This window comes from Heptranchias perlo, unplaced genomic scaffold, assembly GCF_035084215.1.
Source record: "Heptranchias perlo isolate sHepPer1 unplaced genomic scaffold, sHepPer1.hap1 HAP1_SCAFFOLD_285, whole genome shotgun sequence".
Taxonomy (NCBI): domain Eukaryota; kingdom Metazoa; phylum Chordata; class Chondrichthyes; order Hexanchiformes; family Hexanchidae; genus Heptranchias; species Heptranchias perlo.
In genome coordinates this window covers 26499-34800 of record NW_027139297.1, presented here as the reverse complement: position 1 = coordinate 34800, position 8302 = coordinate 26499, and the positions used below count along the sequence as shown (strand labels likewise).

Genomic DNA, 8302 nt, shown 5'->3' with positions numbered 1-8302 from the left:
GGACAGACCTGTACCCACCAGTACTGTACCCCAGTGTTATACAGTGACAGACCTGTACCCACCAGTACTGTACCCCAGTGTTATACAGTGACAGACCTGTACCCACCAGTACTGTACCCCAGTGTTATACAGTGACAGACCTGTACCCACCAGTACTGTACCCCAGTGTTATACAGTGACAGACCTGTACCCACCAGAACTGTACCCCAGTGTTATACAGTGACAGACCCTGTCCCCACCAGTACTGTACCCCAGTGTTATACAAGGACAGACCTGTACCCACCAGTACTGTACCCCAGTGTTATACAGTGACAGACCTGTACCCACCAGTACTGTACCCCAGTGTTATACAGTGACAGACCTGTACCCACCAGTACTGTACCCCAGTGTTATACAGTGACAGACCTGTACCCACCAGTACTGTACCCCAGTGTTATACAGTGACAGACCCTGTCCCCACCAGTACTGTACCCCAGTGTTATACAGGGACAGACCTGTCCTCACCAGTACTGTACCCCAGTGTTATACAGGGACAGACCTGTACCCACCAGTACTGTACCCCAGTGTTATACAGGGACAGACCTGCACCCACCAGTACTGTACCCCAGTGTTATACAGTGACAGACCTGTACCCACCAGTACTGTACCCCAGTGTTATACAGTGACAGACCTGTCCCCACCAGTACTGTACCCCAGTGTTATACAGTGACAGACCTGTCCCCACCAGTACTGTACCCCAGTGTTATACAGTGACAGACCTGTCCCCACCAGTACTGTACCCCAGTGTTATACAGTGACAGACCTGTACCCCTCAGTACTGTACCCCAGTGTTATACAGTGACAGACCTGTACCCACCAGTACTGTACCCCAGTGTTATACAGTGACAGACCTGTACCCCTCAGTACTGTACCCCAGTGTTATACAGTGACAGACCTGTACCCACCAGTACTGTACCCCAGTGTTATACAGTGACAGACCTGTACCCACCAGTACTGTACCCCAGTGTTATACAGGGACAGACCTGTACCCACCAGTACTGTACCCCAGTGTTATACAGGGACAGACCTGTACCCACCAGTACTGTACCCCAGTGTTATACAGTGACAGACCTGTACCCACCAGTACTGTGCCCCAGTGTTATACAGTGACAGACCTGTACCCACCAGTACTGTGCCCCAGTGTTATACAGTGACAGACCTGTCCCCACCAGTACTGTACCCCAGTGTTATACAGGGACAGACCTGTACCCACCAGTACTGTACCCCAGTGTTATACAGTGACAGACCTGTACCCACCAGTACTGTACCCCAGTGTTATACAGTGACTGACCTGTACCCACCAGTACTGTACCCCAGTGTTATACAGTGACAGACCTGTACCCACCAGTACTGTACCCCAGTATATATAAGACTTGGTAAGTTGATGTGGACTCTCCCCCTCTTCCCCCTGGACACTGTGATCCCTCTCTCTCTCTGTTGGGAGGTGGGGATGACGTGGACCCCGTCTGATGCACAAACCACTCCTGGATTTTATATATTAATGTCTCTTTAATTGTCCCTTTGCATCTCGGCATATTTGAAGAACTCAGCGTTTAAAACACATCCTATGTACAGCTGATGTTGGTGTTATCTGGGTTACAATCAGTCGGTGCGCTAAACTCTCAGTTTTAATATAAACTAGCTGTCTGCGACGCTCAGGGATCTCCTCAATCAGTTAGTAAGGCATGCATAGCAAAAAAATACATCTTCAATGAGAAGGTGAGTGAGAGATACACTGAATTTAAAGACATTACAAACAGTTCGATGAAGGTGAGGGGTGTGGAGCAGGGACAGGGGTCCATCTTATTCTGAGCTCCAAGAATCGAGCTGCCTCTGAGCAGCTTCATCTCCATTATTGTTCTGTAACTGGGCACTGAACCCTCAGAGGTCGGAGGTCATGTTCAGGGTCAATGATGTTTCCTGAAATTCTTTACTTGTCCCGCAGACATTCCGAATGTCGAGGCTCAATCTGAGTGAGGTGTGGGACTGCCCCCCATATTGATCACTGCCATTCCCCCGGGCACATCACCGTCTCGAACAAGGAGTCCGACTGGAACTGAAATCAAAAGGGAACCAAACTTCAGGACAGTGGTTGACTTCAGAAACATCGACAAAGGAGCAAACACAGAATGAGGGAGTCAATCAATGGTCGTAGAAAGTCACTCAACCTACATAACATCCTGAGACCAGCACCATGTGAACCCCTGGCCGTGACCCCGACCCCAGGCCGTGACACTGACCCCTCGCTCTCACCCTGACCCCAGGCCGTGACCCTGACCCCTGGCCTGGACCCTGACCCCTCGCTCTCACCCTGACCCCTGGCCGTGACCCTGACCCCAGGCCGTGACACTGACCCCTGGCCTGGACCCTGACCCCTCGCTCTGACCCTGACCCCTGGCCGTGACCCTGACCCCTCACTCTGACCCTGACCCCTGGCCTGGACCCTGACCTCTCGCTCTGACCCTGACCCCTTGCTCTGACCCTGACCCCTGGCCTGGACCCTGACCTCTCGCTCTGACCCTGACCCCTTGCTCTGACCCTGACCCCAGGCCGTGACCCTGACCCCTGGCCTGGACCCTGACCCCTCACTCTGACCCTGATCCCTGGCCTGGACCCTGACCTCTCGCTCTGACCCTGACCCCTTGCTCTGACCCTGACCCCTGGCCTGGACCCTGACCTCTCGCTCTGACCCTGACCCCTTGCTCTGACCCTGACCCCTGGCCATGACCCTGACCCCTGGCCTGGACCCTGACCTCTCGCTCTGACCCTGACCCCGCCCTGTGTGCTGCACAGCTGTCTGCATGTTGCCATCTTGTTAATAATTTGGGAAGGTGTGTGGATATCCCGAGAGGAACCGTCCTCACAGAAACCTGGAGCCCATCGCCTGAGAAACCGCAGGGACGAGGAGGGCGGCCGATGAACTTTCTGTTTTTTGGACGATATTTTGGTCCTTGATTCTCCGAGAATTCTCATCCCTCTGCTCTGCCCTGATTTGCTGTGTGAAGTCAGGCTCTGTGTGGAACAATTCGAGACCCAGTGGCTGATTTTATACTTTGAAATAGTGCAATTTGACAATCCCATTCACCTCGCAATCGAGCCCCGTCTCTGACCCCGGCTGACCTCCTCCCCCTCTTTGCGAGTATTGGTTGGGTTGGTGCAGATGTGGAAACGCTCAATGTGATTGTTATTCCACCCGGATTTCAGGGGCCACGCCCTCCGCCCCGAGACTGAACCCAACTCATGAATGGTGGGCCTGTCAGATCACTCCATCCATTGGCTGATGTCAACCAATTCATTCAGTACAGCAAAGGCCATTGGCTAATATCAAACATGCCATTTAATGCAGCTCTGTTCATTGTTATCAAAAAGAAACGTTCCTGCTGATTGGCTGATGAGAGGCTTTGACACCATGTCTGGGCCCAGATTTCAATCCTCAGGAGGGGGCAAAGGAAGGGTGGGTTAGTGTGAGGGATGGGGCAGGATAGAGGGAAAGGGGTGGGGAAGGGGGCAAAGGAAGGGTGGGTTAGTGTGAGGGATGGGGCAGGATAGAGGGAAAGGGGTGGGGAAGGGGGCAAAGGAAGGGTGGGTTAGTGTGAGGGATGGGGCAGGATAGAGGGAAAGGGGTGGGGGAGGGGGCAAAGGAAGGGTGGGTTAGTGTGAGGGATGGGGCAGGATAGAGGGAAAGGGTGGGGGAGGGGGCAAAGGAAGGGTGGGTTAGTGTGAGGGATGGGGCAGGATAGAGGGAAAGGGGTGGGGGAGGGGGCAAAGGAAGGGTGGGTTAGTGTGAGGGATGGGGCAGGATAGAGGGAAAGGGTGGGGGAGGGGGCAAAGGAAGGGTGGGTTAGTGTGAGGGATGGGGCAGGATAGAGGGAAAGGGTGGGGGAGGGGGCAAAGGAAGGGTGGGGTCACTGGAAAAAATATCTTCAATTTAGGTTTTCAAGGCATCAATTTCATAGGTGATGAGCTGTGGGTGGGTGGGATTGAGGGATACGGGGAGACGGTGGGTAGGTGGGATTGAGGGATACGGGGAGACGGTGGGTAGGTGGGATTGAGGGTATACGGGGAGAAGGTGGGTCAGTGGGATACCAACGACATAGATAGAAAGAGGGATGAGGTCCTGCAGGCAGAGTTTAAGGAGTTAGGAAAGAGATTAACAAGCAGGACCTCAAGGGTAGTAATCTCCGGATAACTCCCGGTGCCACGCGCTAATGAGTATAGAAATAGGAGGACAGAGCAGATGAATGCGTGGCTGGAGAGATGGTGCAGGAGGGAGGGCTTTAGATCCCTGGGGCATTGGGACCAGTTCTGGGGGAGGTGGGACCTGTACAGGCTGGACAGGTTGCACCTCAACAGGGCCGGGACCAATATCCTTGCGGGGAGGTTCACTAGTGCTGTGAGGGGGGTTAAACTAATTTATCAGGGGGATGGGCACCAGGATGTAGCAATGGAAAGGAGAAACATGGGGCACAAAGGATCAGGAGAGAAGGATAGCACTAGAGCAAGTAATAGTACAGTATTAGGTGCGATCAGACCAAGAGAGAGTACAAGAAAGTCTAAGACTGGTTCACAGTGCATGTGTGTAAACACATGAAGTGTGGTAAACAAGGTTGGTGAGCTGCAGGTGCAATCAGCCAATACTCTCTGGAGTTTAGAAGAATGAGAGGTGATCTCATTGAAACATATAAGATTCTGAGGGGGTTTGACAGGGTAGATGCTGAGAGGCTGTTTCCCCTGGCTGGAGAGTCTAGAACTAGGGGTCATAGTCTCAGGATAAGGGGTCGGCCATTTAGGACTGAGATGAGGAGGAATTTCTTCACTCAGAGGGTTGTTTTTTTAAATTTGTTCATGAGATGTGGGCGTCGCTGGCGAGGCCGGCATTTATTGCCCATCCCTAATTGCCCTTGAGAAGGTGGTGGTGAGCCGCCTTCTTGAACCGCTGCAGTCCGTGTGGTGACGGTTCTCCCACAGTGCTGTTAGGAAGGGAGTCCCAGGATTTTGACCCAGCGACGATGAAGGAACGGCAATATATTTCCAAGTCGGGATGGTGTGTGACTTGGAGGGGAACGTGCAGGTGGTGTTGTTCCCATGTGCCTGCTGCTCTTGTCCTTTTAGGTGGTAGAGGTCGTGGGTTTGGGAGGTGCTGTCAAAGAAGCCTTGGCGAGTTGCTGCAGTGCATCCTGTGGATGGTACACACTGCAGCCACAGTGCGCCGGTGGTGAAGGGAGTGAATGTTTAGGGTGGTGGATGGGGTGCCAATCAAGCGGGCTGCTTTATCCTGGATGGTGTTGAGCTTCTTGAGTGTTGTTGGAGCTGCACTCATCCAGGCAAGTGGAGAGTATTCCATCACACTCCTGACTTGTGCCTTGTAGATGGTGGAAAGGCTTTGGGGAGTCAGGAGGTGAGTCACTCGCTGCAGAATACCCAGCCTCTGACCTGCTCTTGTGGCCACAGTATTTATATGGCTGGTCCAGTTAAGTTTCTGGTCAATGGTGACCCCCAGGATTCGGTGATGGTGGGATCTTTGGAATTCTCTACCCCCAGAGGGCTGTGGATGCTGAGTCATTGAATATATTCAAGACTGAGATCGATAGATTTTTGGACTCTCGGGGAACCAAGGGATATGGGGATCGGGCGGGAAAGTGGAGTTGAGGTCGAAGATCAGCCATGATCTGATTGAATGGCGGAGCAGGCTCGAGGGGCCGAATGGCCTACTCCTGCTCTTATTTCTTGTGTTCTTATGTTCATGGGAGTATGATGTTGTGGCGATAACAGAGACCTCGCTCAAGATAGGGCAGGATTGGGTACTAAATATTCCTGGATACAAGGTGTTCAGGAAAGATAAGAAAGGAAAGAAAGGAGGGAGGGGGTGGCAGTATTGATTGAGGAGAGAGGATGCCCTGGAGGGGTCAAAGACAGAATCTATTTGGTTGGAGTTAAGGAACAATAGAGGTGCCATTACACTACTGAGTGTATTCTATGGGCCACCAATAGTGGGAAGGAGATAGAGGAGCAAATTTGCAGGGAAATTACAGAGAGGTGCAAAAGCCATAGAGTAATGATAATGGGGGACTTCAACTATCATGGATGGAAATTGCGGAGGTACTGGCCATAATCTTCCAAACATCCGTAGATACGGGGGTGGTGCCAGAGGACTGGAGAATTGCAAATGTTACACCCTTGTTCAAAAAAAGGGTGTAAGGATAAACCCAGCAACTACAGGCCGGTCAGTTTAACCTCAGTGGTGGGGAAACTTTTGGAAACGATAATCCGGGACAGAATTAACAATCACTTGGCCGAGTGTGGATTGATTAGGGAAAGCCAGCACGGATTTGTTAAAGGCAAATCGTGTTTAACTAACCTGATAGAGTTTTTTGATGAGGTAACAGAGAGGGTCGATGAGAGCAATGCGGTGGATGTGGGGTATATGGACTTTCAAAATGTGTTTGATAAAGTGCCGCACGGTAGGCTTATCATCAAGATTGAAGCCCATGGAATAAAGGGGGCAGTAGCAACATGGATACAGAATTGACTGAGGGACAGGAAACAGAGAGTAGTGGTGAACGGTTGTTTTTCGGACTGGAGGGAGGTGTACAGTGGTGTTCCCCAGGGGTCAGTGCTGGGACCACTGCTTTTCTTGATATATATTAATGACTTGGACTTGGGTGTACAGGGCACAATTTCAAAATTTGCAGATGACACAAAACTTGGAAGTGTAGTGAACAGTGAGGAGGATAGTGATAGACTTCAAGAGGATATAGACAGGCTGGTGGAATGGGCGGACACGTGGCAGATGAAATTTAACGCAGAAAAATGTGAAGTGATACATTTCGTAGGAAGAACGAGGAGAGGCAATATAAACTAGAGGGCACAACTCTAAAAGGGGTACAGGAACAGAGAGATCTGGGGGTATATGTACACAAATCATTGAAGGTGGCAGGGCAGGTTGAGAAAGTGGTTAAAAAAGCATTCGGGATCCTGGGCTTTATAAATAGAGGCGTAGAGTACAAAAGTATGGAAGTCATGATGAACCTTTATAAAACACTGGTTCGACCACAACTGGAGTATTGTGTCCAGTTCTGGGCACCGCACTTTAGGAAAGATGTGAAGGACTTAGAGAGGGTGCAGAAGAGATTTACTGGAATGGTTCCAGAGATGAGGGACTTCAGTTCCGTGGATAGACTGGAGAAGCTGGGGTTGTTCTCCTTGGAACAGAGACGGTTGCGAGGAGATTTGATCGAGGTATTCAAAATCATGAAGGGTCTAGACAGAGTAGATAGAGAGAAACTGTTCCCATTGGTGGAAGGGTCAAGGACCAGAGGACACAGATTTAAGGTGATTGGCAAAAGAACCAAAGGTGACATGAGGAAAAACTTTTTTACACAGCGAGTGGTTAGGATCTGGATGCACTGCCCGAGGGGGTGGTGGAGGCAGATTCAATCATGGCCTTCAAAAGGGAACTGGATAAGTACTTGAAAGGAAAAAATTTGCAGAGCTACAGGGATAGGGCGGGGGAGTGGGACTAGCTGGGTTGCTCTTATAAAGAGCCAGCACAGGCTCGATGGGCCAAATGGCCTCCTTCCATGCTGTAACCTTTCTGTGATTCTATGATTTGGACAATCCGAGCAAGGATCAGTCACTCCCCACACACCTGGAGTTGGTTCGAAGGGTTCGAAGAGGTCAGATGGACGGATCTGGATCTCGAGGACTGAACCTCCCTTCACAAAATACACTTCCCAAATCATCAATAAATAACAATCTTCCAATCATCAATAAATAATAATCTTCCAATCATCAATAAATAATAATCTTAGTCACATCCAACAGCACAGAGAGAGAGAGGATGAGAGGGGGAGAACGAGAGATGGAGAAGGAGAGAGGGAGAGGGGAGAGACAGAGAGAATAAGAGAGATGGGGACTGAGAGAATGAGAGAGAGAGAGGGGCAGAGAGAGAGACAGAGGGAGAGAGAGAGACTGAGAGAGAGAGTAAGAAAGAGAGAGTGACAGAGAGTCAGCGAGAAAGAGAGACAGAGAGGCAAAGCGATGGGGATGATAAGAGAGCGGGAGGGGTGAGGGAGAGAGAGAGGGGGGATGAGGGGGAGAGAGAGAGAGGGGGATGATAGAGAGAGGGAGGGGTGAGGGAGAGAGAGAGAGGGGGGATGATAGAGAGCGGGAGGGGTGAGGGAGAGAGAGAGAGAGAGAGGGGTTGAGGGAGAGAGAGAGGAGGGGATGATAGAGAAAGAGAGGGGGGGATGATAGAGAAAGA

The 8302-nt window shown here is 51.1% G+C and overlaps 1 protein-coding gene across 3 annotated transcripts in view; it reads right to left on the bottom strand.

Moving 5' to 3' along the window:
• Positions 1–1528: 1528 nt before the first annotated feature.
• The window catches only part of LOC137310879 (plectin-like), a 29318-nt gene continuing 22544 nt past the window's right edge, over positions 1529–8302 (bottom strand). For 2 of the 3 annotated variants that reach the window (XM_067978427.1, XM_067978429.1), the window contains exon 3: positions 1529–2095. The gene's annotated coding sequence lies outside the window, so the exon portion shown is untranslated. Of the gene's footprint in view, positions 2096–2903; positions 3052–8302 lie in introns of all 3 variants that reach the window. The other variant, XM_067978428.1, reaches the window with a different exon arrangement.